The sequence below is a fragment of the Sapajus apella genome, unplaced genomic scaffold, assembly GCF_009761245.1.
Source record: "Sapajus apella isolate SASKATOON/1434 unplaced genomic scaffold, GSC_monkey_1.0 scaffold163, whole genome shotgun sequence".
NCBI classification, from domain to species: domain Eukaryota; kingdom Metazoa; phylum Chordata; class Mammalia; order Primates; family Cebidae; genus Sapajus; species Sapajus apella.
The window spans coordinates 71167-96615 of record NW_022437103.1 but is presented as its reverse complement, the minus strand read 5'-3'; the positions used below and the strand labels follow the sequence as shown (position 1 = coordinate 96615).

General features: G+C 41.3%; 1 pseudogene across 1 annotated transcript; it reads right to left on the bottom strand.

Annotated features, from left to right (window-relative positions):
- Nucleotides 1-9769: 9769 nt before the first annotated feature.
- On the bottom strand, nt 9770-14303 carry LOC116542166 (annotated as a pseudogene). Its single transcript, XR_004265103.1, has 2 exons — nt 14250-14303; nt 9770-10701 (listed from the first exon to the last, which is right to left on the bottom strand). The product of XR_004265103.1 is annotated as a glycine cleavage system H protein, mitochondrial pseudogene (transcript).
- Nucleotides 14304-25449: the final 11146 nt, after the last annotated feature.

Genomic DNA, 25449 nt, shown 5'->3' with positions numbered 1-25449 from the left:
TAGTAGAGACGGGGTTTCACCTTGTTGGCCAGGATGGTCTCGATCTCTTGAGCTTGTGATCTGCCTGTCTCAGACTCCCAAAGTGCTGGGATAAGCCACCGCGCCTGGCCTATTCTTTTCTTTTTCATTGTTAAAAAGATATGTGTGTAAAGATAGCTCATATCAGGCCTAGGAGTCCTTGGTTGATTCAAGTTTCATTTCATTTTAAGAGACTTCTTGTTCCTAGGAATCTCCAACTTTGGTAGAAAGCTGAGTACACACGCTGCTGGTGGGCTGAAGTCAGAGCCCTTCTAAGGGGACCAGTGGGATCATTCAGCACTAGAACTAGGACAGCACCGGCTCGCTGGGTTTCCCTGTTCCAATTCTGTGGCACAACTTCTGGCCAAGGTGCTGAAAGACACTTTTCTTGATTCCCTAACTACTTTCTCTTCTCTTCACTTCCTTTAGTCACAGGGTGGCTCATGGTCTTGTGGGCAGCCTGGGCTGGCCCCTAGTGAGTACCATAAGCTTCACATCTCTTCACTGGAGCCTTTGCCCAACTTAGGAAGACAATGAATCGAGGTTGGAAAATAGGAGACAGACCAGTTCCAACAATTTCTGATTCAGTGTTTGTTGGAATGACAAGCTCCCTGCTGGGAAAGGTAATAACAACGTTGATAATTGGCATTTATTTAGTCCCTACTACTTTGCCTGTATTATTAAATTAAGCAATGATATAAGCAACTCTGGCCTGATATATTACTATATATTATAATTACTCCTAACTCTTGTTTTTGCTATTATTTTCATTTAATTCTCTCAAATCTCTGATGAGCAGAAATTGCCATCCTTATTTTACAAATGAAGGATCTGACACTTATTGGTGATAAGCAGTACCTATTGAGGTCACTTAGCCAGAAAACAGCAGAGGCAAAATTAGGCTCCTGGTCATTTGGTCCTACAGCTATTGTCAAAACATTACACTGCATCTGAAGATCCTTCTGGCCAAATAGGCAGAGGTCGGTATGATTACTTGACCCAATCTATTTCTTCTGAGCTCAATTGAGTGGTGCATGGGAGCTCATATGAGCTTGCAGGAGACAATCGTGTGCATTTCTTCCCAACTCTGTGTTGGTAGCATGATGTCGACCAGCGGGAATATTTGCAACACACAACTAGGCAAACACTGCAATTTAGGGCTTTCCAAATTTTTCTGGAGGTACGGCTTAGTAGTACCTCACCAGATCAGATTATTAAAATAAGACACAGGTAATGTCAAGGACTATCATATATGCCTGTGGATTTTAGTCTATGGTTTTCTGGCTACATACATAGCATGACAGAGAAATGGGAATTAACATAATTAGTGCTATTTTTTTCTGCCTAACAAATTATTCTGAAATTCAGTGGCTTAAACAACAGTAAATATGTATTACCTCTCATAGTTTCTTTGGGCCAGGAATTTGGGAGAGACTTAGTTGGCTCTGTTGGGTGGTTTGGCGTGGAATCTCTCTTGAAATAGCAGGCAAAAAGCCACCGGGCCTCCAGTCACCCGAGCAAAATTGTGCCACTCACATAGTTAGCAAATTCGTTGTGGCTGTTGTAAGGAAGCTTCAAGTCCTGATCACCTGGACTTTACAGAGGGTTACTTGAGTGTTTTCACAATATGGCAGCAGCTTTCTCCAGGGTGAATAATCTGAGAGGGAAATGTAAAAGCTGCAATGTCTTTTATGAACATCAAATTCTGCCATTTCCACAATATCCTGCTGTTCACACATCAGCCCTATTCTGTGTAAGAGATAACTACACAAGGGCATGAATAGCAGGAGAAGAGAATCGTTGGAGGAATCTTGAAAGCTGGCTACCATGATTGTACACAGAAATTGTGATTCCTTCATCCTTCATGGCTGACAGCAAATAATTTTCTCCTACATCCCATGCTACTTGCCTGATATCTGTAGCACATAGCTTTTTTTCTAAGCAATGAAGAAGGATGGCTGTTGGGTAAGAAAACAAATGACAGTGTATACCCCAACATTATACACTCCCCAGAAAAGAAACTCTTCTTGTACTCACCATACAATTAGCCTCTACATGTTTGCTCCCAGCTTATTAACCAGAATAAATTGCTCTTGTGTATTTTTTGTTTGGTTTGCACAAGCCATCTTTGTGTCTCTCTGACTGAATAGACAGCCTTTTCGTGGGGTGGGGTTGAAACCAAGAATTAATCTCTGGGCAGTGAGTAAGGGAAAAAATGAAGCTGATATGGAAAATAAATTTTGTTTCATTGGCTCTGAGAAGATAAGGGTAGATGATGCCTCTATCCCAATCGGCCTGATCACAGGTGCATAATTCTGAAGCTGCTGCTTGCTGGGTTAATGTCCACATTGGAGGAGAATGTGTATGACTGCTCTAAAGGCAGTTTGAAACATTTTCAGTACAGTGTATAGTGAAGGAAGGGGAGGGGAAAGCAGTTGTACAACAAAAAATGTTTATGATCATTAAGATTTGATTTCTTCATAATTTAAATGGTACAGTAAGTTTAAAAACAGAAAAATATTGTTTCCCTGACTTAGCAGATAGTGTTTTTCACTCAAAACTTTAGTATGAAGAGCTCAAAACAGTAACTAGTTAACACAACATCACCTTGTAAAAAGATTTGGATAAAGCAGACCCTACGAACTGTCATCTTTATTCGTTTTAAGCTCCAAATTGAATGCATAAATCCAAGTGTTCTCAAATAGAAAGCATATTTTTCTTCTAACTGAGATAGCTGGGCCTGGGATAAAAATGCATTGAATGTAACATTCCTTATTAATTAGATTGATTGTCTTGCCCACCTATAATGTGTGTTTTGTGTAGAAGATCACACCAAGCCCAAGGTGTGGCAGACTCACTTGAGCCATTCGTGATGAGATCACCAGACAAACAGATTAAAGAACAACTCAGACAGTGGTATCTGAACTTCTGAAAGATACCAATGAATGCCTTATTACCACTAGGACAAAAGTGAGGAATGGGGGCTGGATAGCAATATTGTAGAGAGAGTCATAACTGGTTGTCTCAAAAGGGTCCTAAGTGGTAATATCTATTGACCTGAAGTGAGTTTCCCTTTCTTCACCCTAGAAGCTGTTAATATGTTCTTGTCAAAATTCTTACCTGTAACAGTCAGGGTTCAATTAGAGAAGCAAACCACTGGGATATGACATATACTAGTGATCTGCTGGGTGGATTTGACCTTACATAGGCTGGTAAGATATTTAACCACCTTAGAGGCTAAATAGTCTCTATAGGGTTGTCATCTTCATATCTGAGGCTGAACCGTGAAGTCCTCAGGGCAGTCTGGGAAGGAGAGGGAAGATGGTTGCAAAGTGGAAGAGAGCAGGAACAAGCTGGAGCCATCAAGCACGAGCTGAAATGTACACAGAAGGGCTGGAACCCCTGTTAGTATTGCACTGCCTCCAATTTTAAATATACAGTGTCTTGTAGCAAAAGCTGGTGCCCTTCTTCATGCAGATAAACACATATCTTACCCATAAGTGGAGAAACTGAAGTAGAAATTCAGGGGAGGATGGAGCAGCTGTAAGCCTGGCTGTGTCCCATGCCAGCAAGGTGGCCCAGCAGATAAGTGACAAGGTGCATGAGCTGCCTGGTGCCCTCCCATAGACTTTTCAAGTGTTAAAAAAATGTGTCTCCATGCTTTGCAATTTGTCTCTCATGGCCAAGCCTAACTGGAAACAAACAGGTAAGGGATTCTAAGAAACCTGCTTCCACCTAGCCAAGTTGGCATGTTACTAAATCACCACACCACTTCACAGGCTAAAGCATTAGGTTCCTGGTGCAAAGTCCTGCTCTTCACTGTATCAGCTATCCATAAATCTGATGACTTCAGCATTCAATATCTGTGACTCCTGTTTCCTTGACCTCCTTAATACCAGTGAACTCCTTGTCCACTTCACCTCACTCATGACTCCCATAGTCATCCTTGACCCTGGGTCCCCTCCAGGATGGTCCATCTTCATAGTCTAATTAAAATTTCATTCTCTCTGACTCCTCCTTTCCAACCAGCCTGCATACCCCACTCTGTGCTTTCACTTCATTAGGATTTCTAGTCTGTTGACTCTTTTGCTTTCATCCAAAACATCACCTCTTTCTCTTCACTATCCTCCTCAGTCAGACTAGATTCTCAACACTGTCACTTTAATGGCCCTCAGCCTTATCTTTCTGTTTGTTTGTTTGTTTTTTTTTCTCACGGTTATCAACAAAACCCCATGAATGAACTCAAATAGTTTCCTCTCAAGGCCTTACCTGAGCAGCCAAGAGCTGTTAGAAGAACTGAAACAACAGGACTATGGTCACTTACCTCAAATGGTCATGGTTACTGTCCCGAACTTCTACTATGCTCTCCAGCCAACTTATATTTTTATGTGAAACAAAATCTATAATTTTCTTAACTTATATATGGAAAAACAATTATAGATTCAGATGCAGCTGTAAGAAATAATACAGAGATCCAGGCTGGGCGTGGTGGCTCACGCCTGTAATCCCAGCACTTTAGAAGGCTGAGGTGGGTGGGTCACTTGAAGTCAGGAGTTTGAGACCAGCCTGGCCTACATGGTGAAACCCCATCTCTACTAAAAATACAAAAATTAGCCAGGCATGGTGGCAGATGCCTATAGTCCTAGCTACTTCAGAGGCTGGGGCAGGAGAATGGCCTGAACCCAGGAGGCAGAGGTTGCAGTGAGCGGAGATTGTGCCATTGCACTCCAGCCAGGGCAACAGAGTGAAACTCCATCTCAAAAAAAAAAAAAAAAAGAAAAAAAAAAAAGAAAAAGAAAAAAGAACAGAGGCCCTTTGCACAGTTTTCCCAGTTTCCTCCAATGGTAATATTTTGCAGAATTATAGCATAATATGACAACAAGAATACTAACATTGATATAATTCACTAATCTTATTCAGATTTCCATTTTACTTGTCCTCATTTTGTGTGTATGTGTGTACGTAAATTGTATAGAATTTTATCACTGGTGTAGGTTCATGTATTCTTTATCATAATAAAGATACTCAACAACTGTAACAGCACAAGGCTCCATCATGTATTTCTTTATAGTCACCCCCACCTTCCTCTCACCCCATCCCATCCCTAACCCCAGAAAAATCCAAATCCGTCTTCCATTTATAAAATGTTGTCATTTCACAAATGTTATATAAATGAACTCACTCAGTATGTAACTTTTTGTTACAGGGATTTTTTTCTTGGTTTAAGTCTGGATATTCATCCAGGTTGTTGTATGTATCAATAGTTCATTCTTTTTGATTACTGAATAGTATTCCATGTATGTACATACTACAGTTTATTTAATCATTCACCTTTTAAAGGACAGCGATCTTTATTCCACTGTGGGGGCTATGACCAAAAAAGCTGTTATCAACATTTGCAAATAGTTTTTGTGTGTGTGTGAACAGAAGGCTTCATTTCTCTGAATAAATGCCCAGGGGTGTAATACCGATACGGTAGTTGCATGTTCAGTTTTTAAGAAAACTACCAAGCTGTCTTTCAGAGTGGCTGTACCATTTTACATGCCCACCAGCAATGTGTCAGTGGTGAAGTTTCTGTACATTCTCACTAGCATTTGATGTTGTCTCCATTTATTTATTTATTTATTTACCTATTTATTTATAGTGACAGGTCTCACTATGTTGCCCAGACTGGTATCAAACTCCTGTGCTCAAGCCATCCTCCAGCCTCAGCCCCCTAAAATTTTGGGATTACAGGTATAAGCCAACATGTGTGGCCTGTTTTTAATTTTAGTCATTTTGATAGCTATGCGAGGTTATCTCACTCTGGTTTTAATTTGTATTTCCCTAGTGGCTAATAAGGTTGAACATTATTTCATGTGCTTATTTGCCATCTGTATATTCTCTTCAGTACACTATCTCTACATATATTTGCCCATTTTGAGTTGCATTATTTTTTTAACTGTTGAATCTTGAGGTTCTTTATATATTCTAGACACAAGCACTTTGTCAGACATGTAGTTTCCAGATATTTTCTTCCATTCTGGAGTTTGTCTTTTCATCCTCATAGCAGAGTCTTTTTGCAGATCAAAAGTTTTTAATTTGATGAAGAGCAATTTATCAGGTTTTCCTTTTATGACTCATCCTTTTGGTATCACTTCTGAAAACACTGCCTGGTCCTCTATCCTGTAGATTCTCTCCCAAGTTTTTTACTAAAAGCTGTATAGTTTTACATTTTATATCTTTATCCATGATCTATTTTTAGTTAATTTCTGTATAAGATGTAGGACACAGGTCAAGGTTTTTCTTTGTTGTTTGTTTTTGCCTGTAAATGTCCAGCAGCATCATTTGTTGGAAACATTATCCTTCCATTTAATTGCTTCTGCACCATTGTCAAAGTCAGTTGGGCATTTTTGTATGGGTTTGTTTCTGGGCTCTCTGTGCTGTTCCACTGATCCGTGTGACTATCCTTCTGCCAAGTTACACAATCTTGGTTACTGTAACTCTACGTCTTAAAACTGAATAGGCAGATTTTTTCTTTCTCTTTTCCAAAAACTTGGAAGTATTCTTGCTTTTTTGCCTTTCTTATAAATTTGAGAATAATCTATAGCTACAAACATTTTGCTAGGATTTTTAAGTCATTGCTTTTTACCTATATATCAGTTTGGGGATAATTAATATCTTAACAGTGTTAAATAATGCAATTCATGAACATGATGTGTCTTTCTGCATATTCAGATCTTCTTTGATTTCTTTCATCAGCATTGTGTAGTTTTCAGTATATAAATCCTGTATATGTTATTTAATATTTGCACCTGAGTATTTAATTTTCTTTGAGCAATTGTAAGTGGTATTGTATTCTAATTTCAGTTTCAATGTGTTGCTAGAATACAGAGAAAGATTGCTTTTTATCCTGCAGGCTGCGTTGATGGTGGATTCATTCTGGGAGCTTATTTGTAGATACCTTGGAACTTCCTACGCAGACAATCATGTCCTCTGCAAATAGAGGCAGTTTGATTTCTTCCTTTCTAACCTGTATGCATTTTATTTCCTTTTCTTGCCTTAATTGCACTAGCTGGAAATTCTAGCACTATGTTGAATAAGATTGCTGAGAGCAGACTGCTTGCTTTGTTTCTGATCTCAGGAGGAAAGCATTCAGTTTTTTCACCATTAAATATGTTAGCTACAAGTTTTTACAGTTTTTTAAATCAAGTTAAAGTTGTCCTCTATTCTTATATTTCCGAGAGTTTTTGCTATGAATGGGTGTTGAATTTTGTCAAGTACCTTTTCTATATATATTGATATGATCATGAGATTTTAAATTCTTTAGCATGTTTGTATGGTGGGTTACAATGATTAATTTCCCCATATTAAAATTAGCCTTGGATCCCTGGGAATAAACCCTATTTGATCATGGTATATAAATATTTTTGTATATTATTAATTTCTGTTTGATAATATTCTGTTAAGAGTGTTTGCATTTATACTCATGAGAGATACTCGTCTGTAGTTTTATTTTCTTGTCATATCTAGTTTGGGTATCAGGTTAATAATAACTTCATAAAATGAAATTGAGAAGTGTTTCCTATGGCTTCCATTTTCTAGACAGGTTGCATAGAATGAATATTTATTCTTCTTTAAACATTTGATGAAATTCTTTAATAAAATCATCTGAGTCTGGAATTTCTTTTTTAAGAGTTTGGAAATTATACATTTAATTTACTTAATAGTTGTTGGGCTATTTATTTTTTTATTTTTATTTTTTTGAGATGAAATCTCACTCTGTAACCGTTGCTGGAGTGTAGCAATATGATCTGAGGTCACTGCAATCTCCACCTCCTGGGTTCAAATGATTCTTGTGCCTCAGCTTCCCTAGCAGCTGGGATTACATGTGCTCGCCACCGCACCTGGCTAATGGGCTAATTTGATTATCTGTTTCACATTGGGTGAACTGCAGTAGTTTGTGCTTTTTTTGAGGGATTGATCCATTTCATCTAAGTTGTGAGATTTATTATAAGTGTAGATTATAGTATTTCTTTATTATTCTTTTGCTGTCTGTAGGATCTGTAGAGCTATCCCAGTTTTGTTCTTGATATTTGAGATTTTTGTCTTCTCTATTTTATTCTCTGTCATTCTTACAAGAGTTTTGTGAATTACCTTTTTTAAAAAAGCTCTTTGTTTTATTGATTTTCTGTAGTCTTGTGTTTTCAATTTTAGTGATTTCACTGTTACCTTTTTTTTTTTTTTTTTTTTTTTTTTTAGACAGAGTTTCACTCTTGTTGCCCAGGTTGGAGTGCAATGGCATGATCTTGGCTCATTGCAACCTCCACCTTCCAGGTTCAAGTGATTCTCCTGCCTCAGCCTTCCGAGTAGCTGAGATTATGGGTATGCGCCACCACGCCTGGCTAAATTTTCTTGTATTATTAGTTGAGGTGGGGTTTCACCATGCTGGCCAGGCTGGTCTTGAACTCCTGCCCTCAGGTCCTCCACCCACTTTGGCCTCCCAAAGTGCTGGGATTACAGGCATGAGCCACTGCATCCAGCCAATTTTGTTGTTATCTTTGTTATTATCTCTATTCTGCTTGTTCTGGGTTTATTTTGCTCTTCTTTTATAGATTCTTGAAGTGGGACTTAGATAATTGAGTTGAAATCTCTTCTCTTTTCTAATGAATGTATTTAGTGCTATCAATTTCCTTCTCAGCACTACTATAGCTGTGTCTCATACATTTTTATGTTACATTTTTAAATTTTCATTCAGTTAAATGCATGTTTAAAATTTTTATTGGTGTTTTCCCTTTCACTCATGAATCATTTAAAAGTATTTTGTTTAGTTTGCAAGTGTTGGAAGATTGTCCCGTTATCTTTCTGTTGTTGATTTTTAGTTTGGTTCATTATGATTACAGAACCTACTCTCTATCATTTCAGTTATTTTAAATTTCTTGGCCAGGTGCGGTGGCTCACACCTGTAATCCCAGCACTTTGGGAGGCCAAGACCAGCCTGGCCAACATAGTGAAACCCTGTCTCTACTAAAAATACAAAGATTAGTGGGTGTAGTGGCACATGCCTATAATCCCAGCTACTAGGAAGGCTGAGGCAGGAAATTTGCTTGACTTGGGAGGCAGAGGTTGCAGTGAGCTGAGATCATGTCACTGAACTCTGTGACACAACATATTACCTATCTTGGTACATGTTCTGTGGGCATTTGAAAAGTATGTGTATTCTGTTGCTGGTGAGTGGAGCATTCTATAAATGTTGATTATATACTATTCCTTGATGTCATATTTAGTTCTTGTACATCCTGGCTTATTTTCTGCCCAGTTGTTCTCACAATGATTGAGAAGTTGTTGAAGTTTCCATTGTTTACTTCTGCTTTCCATTCTATCAGTTTTTGCTCCACATATTTTTCAGCTCTGGTATTTGGTACATACAGAATTATTAAGTCTTCTTGAAGGATTTGCACTTTATCATATATAGGGTGCTCTTCTCTCCTTGGCAATTTTCTTTGCTCTGACATCCACTTTACCTGATATTAGCATAGCTGCACCTGCTTTATTTTGTTCAGTGTTTCTTATCTCCCCTCTATTCTGCTGTCGAGCCCATTCAGAGTTTTTTCTTTTTTTTAAATGAAGAGGTATTTTATTATTTCGCTGCAAAGCTGTTGCTTCACTGTATAAAAATAGCGCCAGCAAATGCAATGTATTGCAAAATTAAGATAGTGTTGTTCTTCATCTGACACTGTACAAGCAACAAAAACTCCTTCACTCCCAGTTATTTCCAGCGGACAGATCATTAAGTATTTCACCCCAAATCCACATATGGATGTACACAAGTTACAATATCATATAAGGCTTAAGAATAACAACGTTATCTCTGAATTATGTAATTTTTATAACTAGTTTTCAACATGGATAATTTCATGAATTCTGAATACTAAAGCCCAGTCTAAAAATCATAGGATATTGTGAAAAAGACATATATTATGTTTACGTATAATCATTAGAAAGTTAAAGGGCATTCTTTCATTAGCAGGGTCAACAGTAGTTTTTTTCCGCATCAGTAATGCTAAAAGTTGCTATTCTAAGTCTTCTACCCACCACTAATTTAAGACAACTCTGCTGGGTTGCGTTAAATCATGCTGGTTTATTTAGCGGTTCCATTTTCACTCAACAGATTTTATGTATTTCTCATACGCTTCTTCACTCATAAGTTCATCTAGTTCTGAAGGGTTACTCAGTGTCATCTTAATCAGCCAACCATCTTCATAACAAGATTTGTTTACAAGTCCTGGATTTTCTGCAAGAGCTTCATTAATTTCAGTGACTTCTCCTGATAAAGGAGAATAAAGTTCAGTAGCAGCTTTCACACTCCAAAGCACCAAATTCATCTTGTTTATTCAATTTTGTCCCAACTTCAGGCAGACTACAGTAAACAACATCTCCCAACGCTTCCTGTGCAAAATTGCTGATTCCCACTGTTCCGATACCATTTTCTGTTGTTATCCGTTCATGTTTCTCTGTGAATTTACGCACCGAAAGCAGAGCGGGTCCCGTGCGCAGCTTCCGGACGGCGCCCGCCCCCAGCTGCCAGGGCCTCGGCGGGCAGGACGCGGCGGGTGACGGGACCGCGCGCAGGGTGCAGAGCACGGCCCGCAGGCTCCGCGCTGCTGGCAGCGCCAGGTTCGCAGGGGTACCCGGGTCGCGGCGCTACGCCTCGGCCACCCGCACGGGGAGGTGAAGTGGGGCCCAGGGTTTTTTCTTTACATCATCTATTTATTAGATGAGTTTTTCTAATTATTTTCATTTGTTTCATGCATGTTCCAATTGTTAAAATATTGGCTGGGCGCGGCGGCTCACGCCTGTAATGCCAACGCTTTGGGAGGCAGGTGGATTGCTTGAGGCCATAAGTTTGAGACCAGCCTGGCCAACATGGAGAAACCCTGTCTGTACTAAAAATACAAAAAATTAGCCACGCGTGGTGGTATGTGACCGTAATCACAGCTATTCAGGAGGCTGAGGCACGAGAATTGCTTGAACCTGGGAGGTGGAGGCTGCAGTGAGCCAAGACCAGGCCACTGCACTCTAGCCTGGACAGAAGAGCAAGAGTCTGCCTCAAAACACACACAGACACACACACACACACACACAATTTATTTATTTATTATTTATTTATTTATTTATCATGGCTGCTTTAAAGTCTTTGTCAGATAATCCTAACCTCTTTCTTATATTAGTGGTGGCCTCTATAATTGTCTTTTTATTTTTCATCTAGTTTGAGATCTCCCTGGTTCTTTGTGTGATCAGTAATTTTTACTTGAAATCTGGATATTTTCCTATAATATGAACCTGTGGGTCTTCTTTAAACTTTCTGTTTTAGCTGGCATACCCTGGCACTTCTCTGGCAAAGGAAGGAGGGGTCACCTCCTTGTTACTTCCAAGTGGAAGTAGAAGTCTAGGTTCTCCACCTAGCCTCTGTTGACATCTGAGGTCGGGGGAGGCCCCTCCTTACTGCCAGGTAGATGTGGAAGTCCAGGCTGCCCATGTGGTCTCCACTGACAATTAGGAGTGGCCTCATTACTGGATGTTGAGAATAAAATTCTCAGATCCCTACTTGGACTTACCTGACTCAAAAGAGGTCTTTGATGCCTTTTTACAGTCCTGGCAGAGTGGAAGTCTAGGCTCCATGTTCAACCTCACCTGGGCTGGTGGTGATAGGGGCCATGGTCTTTTTCATGGTGTTTTGCTGGAGTGGGAAAGTTATTGTCTAAAAGTTTTCTGCCTTGCTAGGCTGCCCCTTTCCAGATTATTTGGCTAAACGCATCAGGCCTTTATTGGGGCTGTATTTTTTTTTTTTCTTTTTTTGATCTGCATGAATTATCTTGACTGAGCCCCTGGCTTCTTTAGTTTTAAAACTGTGATAAATGAGGCAAAAAGAAAACCCAGAGAACTCACCACTGTGTCATTCTTCCGTCTGGAGAGCTCTCGGCAATATTTCCTTCTCTGCAACTTTCAGTTTCCTATGTTTGTTTTATATATAAAATGTCGAGGGTTTTCAGTGGCACTTAACAGGAAGAATAGAGAAGAGTGCCTCTATTTCGTTTCCTTGGAAGCAGTTATCTCATTGTGATTTTAATTTGCATTTCTCTAATGCCAAATGATGTCGAACATCGCTTCATGTACTTTTATGGCATCTGCAATTCTCTTCCCTGAAATTCAACTATTATTTTAAGCTTCATTCTTTCAACCTTCCGACCATCTTATATCCTGCTTTGCTAACAGCAGATTTTTCTCTACTCAAAGAAAACTGAAGTCATCAAATGGGAATTTCCTCAAATTTCTAACACCAATCCCACAAATGAATCCAAATGTGCCCCCTTCAACCTTTCTCTCCTGCTGCATGGGGTCCTCCCCGCTTCCTCTTCTCTAAACCCTAGGCCACTAATGATTGCTTATCTTTCCTGTATATTCAATTACTCCTCAACTGACCTTTCCCACGAACATTTAAACCGGCTCAAGTTTCATTTTGTTAAACAAAAGCACACAGGACTTCCCCTCTCTTGTGTTATTGTGTCTCTCTCTTCTATCTCAGTCAAAATTTCTCAAAACAAACACTTTATTTCTACTAAATTTTTTTTTTTTAAATAGAAGCAGTGTCTTACTCTGTTGCTTAGGCTGGTCTCAAACTCCTGCTCTCAAATGATCCTTCTGCCTCAGCCCAAGTGCTGGAATTACAGGTGTGTGCCTCCATGCCTGGCAAAACAAGCACTTGTATTTCCAGTCTGGCTTCTATTCTCTTCTCCTGACTGAAACAGCTCTTGCTCAGGTCATTAAAGGCCACCGAGTCACCAAATCCAGTGGGCATCTGTCCACCCATACTTTACTTGGCAATTTTTTTTCCTTGAAATACCCTCTTCCTTCTACTTTGGGACACCCCCACTGCAGGCTTTTTTCCTGGTGCTCTGGATACTCATTCTTGTCCCCTTTGCAGACTCTTCCTCCCCACCAGGCCATTAAGTATAGTGGATTCCTCAAGGCTCTGTCAGGCTCTTTTCTCTCCTTCATCTAAAACCTCTCCCTAGGAAACCTCATCCACCACCATTGCTTCAGTTATCAGTTCCGTAGCAAAGACTTACACATCGATACCCCCACCGAGACTTCTCTGAGCTGCAAAATCTCATATCCAATTGGCTTCTCTAAATCTCCACTTGGCTGTCACAAAGATACGTCAACCATAACAGTCCCAGACAGAACCCATTACCTTTCCCCATAAGCCCAGTCACCTTCTGTTGCTCTTTTCTCCATTTCTACTGCTGCCACCACGGTCCAAGCCATCAACATCTTTCACCTGGATGTCCATAAATAGCCTTAACTGGACTCCCTGCATCCACTCCGCCTGGATGGATGGATTGTTCTTTGTGCCAGAATGCCAAAATATAAATTGGATTATATCAGCTTCTGCTTAAACCCTTTCAATACCTCCAATTACACTTAGCATCAAGCCCCCCATCCCTTTTTTTTTTTTTTTTTTTTTTTTGAGACAAGTTCTCCCTCTGTTACCCAGGCTGGAGTGCAGTAGCACAATAATAGCTCACTACAGCCTCAAACTCCAGGGCTTAAGCAATCCATCTTCCTTGGCCTCCCAAAGTGCTGAGGTTACAGGTGTGCACCACCATGCCCAGCTAAATGTTTAATTTTTTTATTTGTAGATAGAGTCTTGCTGTGTTGCCCAAGCTGGTCTTGAACTCCTGGGCTCAAGAGATTCTCCTGCCCTGCTCTTCCAAAGTGCTTGGATTATAGGCTCACATCACTGCACCGGGTCAGCCCCAAATCTTCAGCCTGGTCTGTAAGGGTTTCTGTGATCAGGACCCTGTCTCTTGTCTAGTGTCATGCCATGTCATTTCCCCCGCTCCCAGAACTTTCATTTATCACTTAAGCTCCAATGGCCTTCAATCAGTGCCTTTACCCTTATCTCAAAAACACCCCAACTAAAAGGTTGGGATTTTCTCAAACCTCAGCTATATGAAGGTCCACAAAGCCAGAGTGGAAGCCATCTCCTGTTCTAAATGTGAACATTCTTTGCTTCAGGACCTTGAGTTACGATTCCGCTCCTCCCAGCACTGCCCATTTCCAAATCTGTCCTTCATCAATCCAGGTGGAGGCTTTCACCACTGCCTGCCTGTTATTTCTGTCTTCTGCCTCCTCCTCAGATCTATACACACCCAATGGATCCTGGCATTGGGCCATGACATCCTTACCAGCATTCCTTCTGCGGCTCTGTTATGCTGAAGCATAGTGCTTGGTAAAACCATGCTACAAGTCAGTCACGGAATAATGCCCTTACACCCCGACATTCAGCCTCTCGTAGCCCCATTCTGTTACATCCCCATGGGCAATTTTTCCCACCCAGCTCCAAACTTGAACATGGGAGAAATATGAGAATTTTTGTGCAAGATGTCTGTAGAAATTGATTTAAAAATGACAATAAAAAATGTATTTAGGTGTAGGAGAAGCTTCTACTGAAAAATAGGTGAACAGATGGGGCTTGGGGGATTTTGTGATTATTACATAAAGCCTATATAGAGGAGAGGAATGCATTGGGAAGGAGTATCAGGATGTGAAGTAAGACCTTTCTGCTCTGCTGAGCCACTAGTTTTGAAAATAATTGTGCGCATACTGTGCTTCAGGGCCTTCAGTGTTAAGAGGAGGACTTGTGTCACTTCCTCAGAGAATCCTTTCCGGATCCCTCCTGCTACTTTTGAGTTTCATCTTTTCTGAGTTCCCATTGTACTTTCCATTAGTTAATTTAATGACTTAATTATTAATTTTATTAAGATATTTATATACCATAGAATTCATTATTTTAAAATGTACCATTCAGTGGCTTTCAGTATATACATAAAGTTATAAAATCATTACACTATTTAATTTCAGAATGTTTTCAATATCCCCAAAATAGGCCTCATACCTAGTAGCAATCACCTCTCAAACTCCTGTTCTCCCAGCCCCTGGCAACCCCTAACTTACTTTCTGTTTATAAATTTTCCTATTCTGGACAATTTGTATAAATGAAATAATTCAATATGTGATCTTTTGTGTCTGGCTTCTTTCAGTGTTTGTTCATATTGCAGCATGTATCAACACTTCTTTTTTTATGGCTGAATAATATTTCCTTGTATGGATAAATTACATTTTACTTATCCATTCATCAACTGATTGACATTTGGGTTGTTTCCACATTTTGTCTATTGTAAATAGTGTTACTATGAGTGGGTACACAAGATTTTGTGTAGAAATATGTTTTCAATTCTCTTGGGTATGTACCTTGAAGTAGGATTGCTGAGGAGATAACTGTATTTTTTATTTTTTGAGGAACTTTCAAATTGTTTTCCAAAATGCTGTACGATTTAACATTCTTACTAGCAATGCATAGTTTGCAGCACATTCAGATCCTTGCCAACACTTATTATTGTGCCCTTTTTTATTTCAGCCATTCTAGTAGATACGAAATGGCATCTCATTATGGTTTTGATTTGCATTTCTCTAATAACTAACGATGTTGAGCAATTTTCATGGGCTTATTGGCCCCTTGTGTAACTCTTTGGAGAAATATCTATACAAATTACTTTGACCATTAAAAAATTGGTTATTTGTCCTTTTACTGTTGAAATATAAGAGTTTTAAAATATATTCTGGATACTAGTGACTTATAAGATATATAATTTCCAAATGTTTCTTTCAGTCTGTGGGCTGTTTTCATGTTCTTATTTTTTGAAGCACAAATGTTCTTAATTTTGAGAAAGTCCAGTATAGCCATTTCTACTATGTTTGGCTTGTGCTTTTGTTATTGTATGTAAGCAACCATTGCCTAAGCCAAGATCATTAAGGTTTATGCCTATGTTTTCTGCTAGAGTTTTATAAATTTAACTTCAGTATTTTCACATATGTAATGCAGATAATAAAACTTTAGATCCTAATATTTTAATCTTAATATTGTTCAGAGGCTTGGATATGTTGACACATAGAAAGCTCATAATTAAAGGTTAGATTCTGATATTTCATAATTATGAGTGTTTATTCTTTGTGCCTCCCTAACTTCAAGGAGTTTTTTAATCCCTCCCTGTTTAACTCGAGCAAGGGTTGGCAAACACACCTGCTAACAGCAACTGATAAACAATGGTGTCTGTAGCTTTCTAATGCCTGAGCTTCTACAAAGGCCTTCTTTTTTTTTTTTTTTTTTTTTTGAGACGGAGTTTCGCCCTTGTTACCCAGGCTGGAGTGCAATGGCGCGATCTCGGCTCACCGCAGCCTCCGCCTCCTGGGTTCAGGCAATTCTTCTGCCTCAGCCTCCTGAGTAGCTGGGATTACAGGCAGGCGCCACCATGCCCAGCTAATTTTTTGTATTTTTAGTAGAGACGGGGTTTCACCATGTTGACCAGGATGGTCTCAATCTCTTGACCTTGCGATCCACCCGCCTCGGCCTCCCAAAGTGCTAGGATTACAGGCGTGAGCCACCGCGCCCGGCCATACAAAGACCTTCTTTAAACCCAGGTAGGCTGAACAACAGGTGCTCTATCCATGGAGATCATGCAGTAACAACACTGTGAACAGAGAACACCTGCTGCCTGTGGCACTGGCCAGGTGTGAAGAGAGGGACTGTGAGGCCGTTTTCCTGGAGAAGTTGGGGCATTAGAACTGGGAGAAGGCAGACAATCTCAGGACTTACCTAGAAAGAGATGCAACCCAGAGACTCCTAGAAAGCAAAGCAGAGTGCATTGAAGATTTCCAGGATGATAGTCCTGGGGGTGGAGGATTATCCCCATTCACCATCTTAAACATTTGATAGGAGAAGTTATGCTAGGATTTATTTATGTTTCCTGGTGTGTGTGTTCTTTTCCTCAAAGAAAATGCTTTTATTTATTTATTTATTTATTTTATTTTATTTTATTTCTGTGGAGTGTGATGAAGTCTTACTTTGTTGCCCAGACTGGAATGCAGTGACACGATCTTGGCTCACTGCAACCTCCACCTCCCAGATTCAAGTGATTCTCCGGCCTCAGCTTCCCAAGTAGCTGGAATTACAGTCACACACGCCATTCCCATCTAATTTTTGTATTTTTGATGGAGATGGGTTTTTATCATGTTGGCTAGGCTGGTCTTGAACTCCTGACCTCAAGTGATCTGCCTGCCTCTGCCTCCCAAAGTGCTGGGATTGCAGGTGTGAACCACCACGCCCGGCCAAAGTGTAAGGCACCTTCTTCCAGTTGGAATTCAACCAGTGACCTAAGGATTGCTTCAGTTTTTATTTTTATTTTTTTTAAGTTTGAGAATAACTGATCTAATCCAACGTATCATAAATGAAAATGCAGTCCAGAAAAATTCAATGGCTCACCCAGAGTCACACAGGATGGGAGCAGTAAAGCTGGAACTCCAAAGTAGGTGTCTTTTCTCACCAGGAGACCAAGGTTCTTTATGTCTCACCTGCTGCCTCCCTGTTAAGTCACTTTCCACAGCATCTGAAAAAGTCTTACCATGTGCTGACTTGAGTCACAGAGTATCTTTGGTTATAGATATATTGTCTCCAGGAACAGATTTATCTGATCATAGATGTTTGGATCTGCAGGGCATGGGGACTAGATTTAGGATCAAGAGGACAAATTTCAAACTCAGGCTCTGATGGATCTGAGGTACCACGTAACCTGTGCACATCTCAGCTTCTTCATCTGAAAAATGGGATTCTAAATTCTCTTCCTGCTACTTTTCTTTCATTGTTCTGAGGATTGCTCAAACAAAAGACATGAAAAAGATGTTTAATTGTAATGTATTCATTTAGATCTTCATTTATTCCTTTAGTAGCAGAATATTGATGCTCATGGCTTTATTTGGTTTAGAGAATCACTAGTTCTAACCCTGTCATCACAGGGTTTTTCTTCTGACTCCTGAGCTGTCAGGGAGAGACTGTGTTAGTGGCTGAAAGTTTGTCACTCTGTCCTACACCTAGAGGATGCCATGTGATGTGGGTGACTCCACCCAGGACAACTCCCTTCAGCTCTTGCTCATATTTCCCTAGACTCAAATACCTGAGGATGCTCCCTAGACTCAAATACCTGAGGATCTAAGCGACATCTGTATTTACTCTCCCCCAAGCCTGGTTTGTCTTTCTCATCTTGGTATATGGCACCTCCAAAACCCTAGGTACCATCCTTATGTACTCCCATGTCCTCAAACCTCACCTCATTTACACATGGAAATAGGAATTTTCTCTTCAGCATCCATTCTGCCCTCCCCCACTACTCAGCAACTATGTCATTTGTGTAGGACTGACTACATTCCTACCTTTATTGGTCCAAGTTAATCAAAATAATGTCACTCCCTTATCTACGGTGATTGTTTCCAGTAACTCCCATCGAAGCTAAGCTAATCAATCCATTGGCAACTGGGGATTGATGGGAGTATTAAGCCAACTATCTTGTTAATTCTCCTGGAAACAGGGATTTGTTTAGAAGTCATCCAACTGGCCGGTTGAGGTGGCCCATGCCTGTAATCCCAGAACTTTGGGAGGCTGAGGTGGACAGATCACAAGGTCAGGAGTTTGAGACCAGCCTGGCCAACATGGTGAAACCCAGTCTCTGCTAAAAATACAAAAATTAGCTGGCATGGTAGCAGGCATCTGTAATCCCAGCTACTCAAGAGGCTGAGGCAGGAGAATTGCTTAAACCCAGGAGGCGGAGGTTGCAGTGAGCTGAGATCATGCCACTGCACTCCAGCCTGAGTGACAAAGCGAGACTACGTCTAAAAAAAAAAGTGGTCCAATCCAGCCACAACTCAAGATTTTTGTTTTATGGTTGTTTAGAATGGTGCTTGCTTCCTTCTATTCCTCCTATATGTGAACAGAACCAACTCACAGTCATGTCTGTATATGTTCTTGGAGCCATCTTGCAGTTATTAATAAAGTTAGCATAAGGATAAATGGACACATAGGGAGTGGGAGACAGAAAGGGTAGACCTGAGAATCAGAAAAATAGAACTGGAGTCCTGATCAAACCTTGCCTGAAGCCTCCACTCTTCCACTTTTCATTTGTGTGAGTCTGTAAGTTGTGCTTATTTTTCAAACACAGTTAATATTTAGATTTTCTGTTACCTGAAATCAAAAGCACCCAGACTGATAAACTTACTTAAACCTCTAGCAAGTCATGTAATACCTGTTTTCAAAACTATACACCAAATCTGTCCATATCTCACTGTTACCATCACCACCATCTAGTTCAAGGCAGCAGCATCTTTGGTCTGGACTTCTGGACTATTGTAAAAATCCCTACTTCACTTTCCAGCCTCTGCTGTTCAGTGTAGCCCCCAAACAGCAGCCAGAGAGATCAGTTAAAAATGGAAACCAGATCTGGTTACTTTCTTGATAAAAACCTTTCAAAGATTTTCATTTGCTCTTAAAATAAAACTCACTCTTCTCCTTCCCTGTCCCCGCCAGTCCTACTGGATGGACATGGCCCCTGAGACTCCTGTTGCTTCTCTTTGGGCTCTCTGCCCCAGCCTCATACCTCTTCATGGTCCTTGAACAGCCATGCCCTTTCCAGTTGCTGTTCCCCCTGCCTGAAATATTTCCCTCTTGCCCTCACCCGACTGCTTTATTCTTATCCTTCAAGTTACAGCTCAAATATCACCTCCTCAGAGAAGTCTTTCCTGACCACCTCTCCCAGCTTCCCTATCTGATCCCTAGTTTATGTCCTCCAAAGTGCTTATCACAATTTGTAACGATCTCTTTTATACATTTATTTGTTTATTGTCAGTACAATGTAAGCCCCTCATGAGGACCATATCCGTCTCGTTTAAACTTTGTCCCTGACTTATAGGTAAGCTCACTAAATATTTGTTGAATTGTCGTTGAATGTTGAACACCCAACAGCTGCTCTGCAACAGATAATGCCAGAGGGAGGGGCACCCAGAGTGCCCCCAAGTGGCACTTTAGGCCTGGCATGGAGGTTTTCAGAGCTGAGTCCAATGACACAACTTGAAACATTGATCTGAATCATCTGGCAGGTCAGAGACAATGAACACCCAGTCAGAGGCTGGGAAGTGACAGAGGGGCAGCTAGGATCATAATCTGTTGCTTTGGCTGAACACATTGCAACTTGAGTAACATTGATTTATTTGGGAGTTTGTCAGAAATGCACGCCTGGGCATCCCAATACTTTGGGAGGCCAGGGCAGGTGGATCATGAGGTCAGGAGATCAAGACCATCCTCGCTAACATGGTGTGAAACCCTGTCTCTGCTAAAAATATAAAAAATAGGTGGGCATGGTAAAACACGCCTGTAGTCTCAGCTACTTGGGAGGCTGAGGCAAGGCAAATTGCTTGAACCTAGGAGGTGGAGGTTGCAGTGAGCAGAGATCGTGCCATTACACTCCAGCCTGGCAACAGAGTGAGACTCCATCTCAAAAAAAAAAAAAAAAAAGAAGAAGAGGAAACGCAGCGTTGATCCCTACTCAGGCCTACTGAAGCAGAGTCTGTGTTTAACAAGATCCCAGATGATTTGTGTGCACCTAAGAGTTTGAGACATGCTCCCTACAGCGTCCTAGATTGCACTGCCTGCATTGATAACCAAAAATCCCTGTGCCCGGTGGCAGAAAACAAGCTTTCTCATTTACTGTACGACCTTAAGCAGTATTTTTAGCCTCTTATGCTTTAATGTCTCCACTAAAAACCCTGGTCCTATTATCTTGTCGATGATATCATGATGATAAAATGAAGACTTGGGCTGAGGCTCTCCTGCTGTCCTATGGTCTTTGGAATTTGGAGGGACTAGTAAGAGAAAGATGAGAGCAAGCCATAGAACAAGAGCAAGTAGAGAGGAATGAATGTCTAGAGAGAAATACATATTCATATAAAACAGCAAACAATGGCCTCAGAGATAACTCAGAGTAAAGCTCAGCTAAATCACTCTTCATGAAACAGAACTGTTCATACCATCTCCCAAAAGCGGTGTTTCTCACTCATGGCTGCATATTAGAATCACCTGGGAGCTTAAAAAGCCTTTTAAACCTATTACATCAGAATCTCTGTACCAGGGACCTAGACAGCTATAACTGTAAGGCTCTCTGGTGCTTCACAAGTTTTAAGATGCGCACAAAGCACCTCTGGGGAGTTGTTAAAATAAGGATTTGGATTAAGGAGTTCTGAGCTGGGCCCTGAGACCTGAGGGCCCAAAACATTTCTTTTTTAATTATTGTATTTTATGTACGTATGCATTATGTATATGTGTATGTATGTATGTGTGTATGTGTGTATTTACAGAGACAAGGCCCTGCTGTGTTGCCTAGGCTGGTCTTGAGCTCTTGGACTCAAATGATCTCCCACCTCAGCCTCCCAAAGTGCTGGGATTACAGGCATGAGCCACCACGCCCAACCCTGAGACATTTCTAACAAACTCCTAAATGAGGTTGGGGCTTCTGGTGCAGGGACAACACACTGAGTCACCAGGCCCCAGGTGATTCAAATGTGCAAACACAGTTGAGAACTGTGATTTCGAGAATGTTGCGCGGATTAAATGAGGGAATAGTTGGGACACTTGTGGTGTGTAATTGCCAGTCAATTATGATAATTCTCCTACACACCCTTTTCTTGAGTGAGAGTAGATGATGAAGTCCCTGATGGAATGTATCCAGTATCGATTGAACACCTACCGTGTACCATGTGCTTTAAAGTATGCCACCCAAATGGGTCCATTTTTGTGGATGTGGAACAAACTCAGATATAAGAAATTTGTTCAAACTTTTTTAAATATTTGTTAAAAAACACTATTCAAAAACACTCGTCAAAACATGGTAAAGACTTTATTCAGGACCATTGCTGTAGGTGGAGGGACAGCTGCAATGGAATGTTGCATTGGGCGAGAGAGATGGACAAGTGGGAAGTAATAGCCCAGGAGCAGGGTGTGGTTTGCTGAATGGAAATTTACTAGGATAAAACATCAAGAATAAAGGGGATTCTGGCTAAACCTATCAAACAAGATTCTTGCTGAAGACAGGCCAGGGTGATCAGAGATCACCTGGTGGATGGGGCAGACTGAGAAACATGATCAGATATTGAGGGGCTGATGATTCTTGCTAAACTAACTTAATAGTGTTCTTTACTATAACTGGGTGTTACAAGTAAGTGCATAGATGGGCGTAGGAGAAGGTTCAAGAGCCTGGCTCAAGTTTGGTTCAGCAGAGAATCTTTGTCACATTGAATAAACGATAAATCCTGGATTCATGCCCAGGGCTTTCCAACACCCAAAGCTGAGCCCTTTCCAATCTGCCAAGCTGGCTGTGATCTAGAAGGCGAAGGCGGTGCATGTGTTGGACAGCTGCAGAGGGCAGGGCAGCTGAGCTGAGGATGCTGTGCAGGGGACAATGGAGGCCATTGTGAGAGCTGCCAGGTGGAGGGAGGGAAGAGCAGGTGTGTGGTGTTGGGCCAAGGAGCAGCTTAAGAGTGGTGCAGCAAGTTCCCTCAACCAAGAACAGAGGGAAGACTTAAGGATTATGTCTCTGGCCTTCATCCAGGGCTTTTTGAGGCCTCGTTACCTTAGAAACACTGCTCACAATTGCCAAATGTCATTTATTCTGCATCTGCCTGAGGTGTGGGCAGCTTCTCTGGACCCTCTTGCCCCACACCCCACAGTGTTCAGTGTGCTTCCACCTGTGATTGCAGCATCAGGGGAAATCATCATCACTTTTCAGGTGAACAACCCCAGGTAGGAGAAATCCAGGGACTGCTCTGACTTATCAGTCAGACAAAGACAAAACCCAGACCCAGATCTCTCATAGAAATGCTGTGGTGTGCGGGGCTCTGGAGGCCTCCATTTGGCTAGAAAGTCAATGGCTGTTCTATAGGCAGAGAAAAGGGACTGATTCCACGGGGCCATCAAAGACTCCTCTGGCCAATGGGCATGACATTCTGTTTCCTTTAGAAAAGATGTGGAATCATGTCATCATTTGAGGTAGAAACAGCTAAGCATCAGGCTTCTGTACCATGAGCAGGCAAAGGAAAGCGTGTCATAAATCCTTCAGGAATCCATTATCCACCCAAGCAGCCTTGCCAGGAGACCCCTAGCTCTGCAGAGAGGCACTACCATCAGGGCTGGCAGCTCAGGATGCATCGATCATTGAGAGGGCACTGCCACCTCGTGGTACCTGCTGAGCACTGCTCCACCCTCACGTTCTGTGGGCCCCAGTGAGTGTTTATGCATGTCAGATCTCTGCTTTTCCCTCCTTCACTCTTCTTTTACCTTAGATGACAGGACAGATAGTAGTAACATTTACATAGATGGGAAACACAAGAAGAGATGCCGTTGTGGTGGGAAGGAAAGTGAGCTTGTATTTGAGAGAATTGGACTGGGGTATCCCCGACAGGGGGAACAGCAGAAATTCTATTAATTTTGTGGCAAAAAGAAAGATATGAATAAATTAGACCAACCTCTTTGCCAATGAATTTGTTTGTTTGTTTGTTTGTTTGTTTTGACATGGTGTCTCCCTCTGTTACCAGGCTGGAGTGCAATGGCACAATCTTGGCTCACAGCAAACTCCACCTCCCGGGTGCAAGCAATTCTCCTGCCTCAGACTCCTAAGTAGCTATGATTACAGGCGTGCACCACCACGCCCAGCTAATTTTTGTATTTTTAGTAGAGACTGGGTTTCACCATGTTGGCTGGAGTGGTCTCTATCTCTTGTCCTTGTGATCTGCCTGCCTCAGCCTCCCAAAGTGCTGGAGTTACAGGTGTGAGCCACCATGCCCGGCTGCCAATGAATTTATTTATCTACGTAGAAAATTTGCAGAATCCCTTTTCCCTTTAAGAGAAAATATAGGCTGGGCACAGTGGCTCATGCCTGTAATCCCAGCACTTTGGGAGGCTGAGGCAGGCCTCTGAAGTCAAGAGTTCGAGACCAGCCTGACCAGTATGAAGAAACCTGGTCTCTACTGAAAATATCAAATTAGCCAGGCTTGGTGGCAGATGCCTGTAATCTCAGCTACTCAGGAAACTGAGTCAGGAGAATCACTTGCACCTGAGAGACAGAGGTTGCAGTGAGCTGAGATTGCACCATTGCTCTCCAGCCTGGGCAACAAGAGTGAATCTTGGTCTCAAAAAAAAAAAAAAAAAAAAAAAAAAGGTGTGGCGGGGAGAGGAATACAGATACTGTACAGTTCAGGTAATATCTAATTGGTATATACTTTTTTGCCAGCCAATCAAATGCACAGCCTTCTCCCTCCCCAGGAAAATTGTGCCAGTGAAGGTCTAGGGAAGGGGCCGGTGCTTTACCTTGGTTACAACTTGCTACTTTATTTGTGATGTCAAGTCCATTTGGCAATAGGCAGAGCCATCTTTCCCAGAGAGAAGACGAAGTAGGTGATAATATTCTACTGTCCTTACATTTCTTTGCAAAATAAATATATTCTAGAGTCAATGGATCTTAGAGTGGGAGGAATCTTAGAAGCCAAATTTGATGACTTTTAAATTGGGTTTTGTACAACCCTGGGGTTCTGCAGAAGTGGCACTGGGTTTTCTGGGGCTGGGGGTACCAGCTGGGCTGTTCGTCCCCTCCACTATCATCTGCTTCAATGATGAGCTTTGATGTAACATTGTATTAGTTTGTTAAAGTTGCTATAACAAAATACATAGACTGGGTGGCTCAAGCAACAGAAATTTATTTTGCACATTTCTGGAGGATGGAAGTCCGAGATCAAGGTGCCGGCAGTTTGGTGTCTGCTGAGGGCTCTCTCCTTGGGCTGGGCCATCTTTTCACAGTAAGCTCACATGGTCTTTCCTGGAGGTTTGTGTGGGATCGGGGAAGAGAGAGTTCAGCCCCTCTGGTGTCTCTTCTCATAAGGACACAATATTATGGGATCAGTCCTCACTGTTATGATTTCATTTAACTGTACTTCCAGTACAGCCACACTTGGCATTAGTGTTTCAACATAGGAATTTCAGGGGACACAAACATTCAGTCCACCACAAATATCTAGTGTGGAGAAAAAAATTTCGATAGTGTTTGTCAGAGCCCCCAGGGACTGAGATGATGGAGGGGATGGACCAGAGCGGGTTTTGACTCCCAAGGCTACCCAGCGAGGGGACAGCAGGGCCTGGTCACACCACAGGAATGCGTGTTATGGGGCCTTCCTATGTGGATTGCAATTTAGGGAAAACTCTTCTTAGAAATAATGGTGGTTTGCTTACAGAGGACTATGTGGTTTAAAAAAGAGAGAGAGAGAAAGAAAAGAAAAAAGAAAAGAAAAAAAAACAGTGGTTCCCAAGTCAAATAGAAATTTTTTAAAATCCAGAATGGGGCTAAAATTGGCTATGCATTGAAAGTCAGTGGGGGATAATTCCGTTGAAATACAATTAAACCAAGTACACAATGAAGCACAGGGTGCACGCTGTATTTATATAGAGCCTGGGATAAGTGTTTA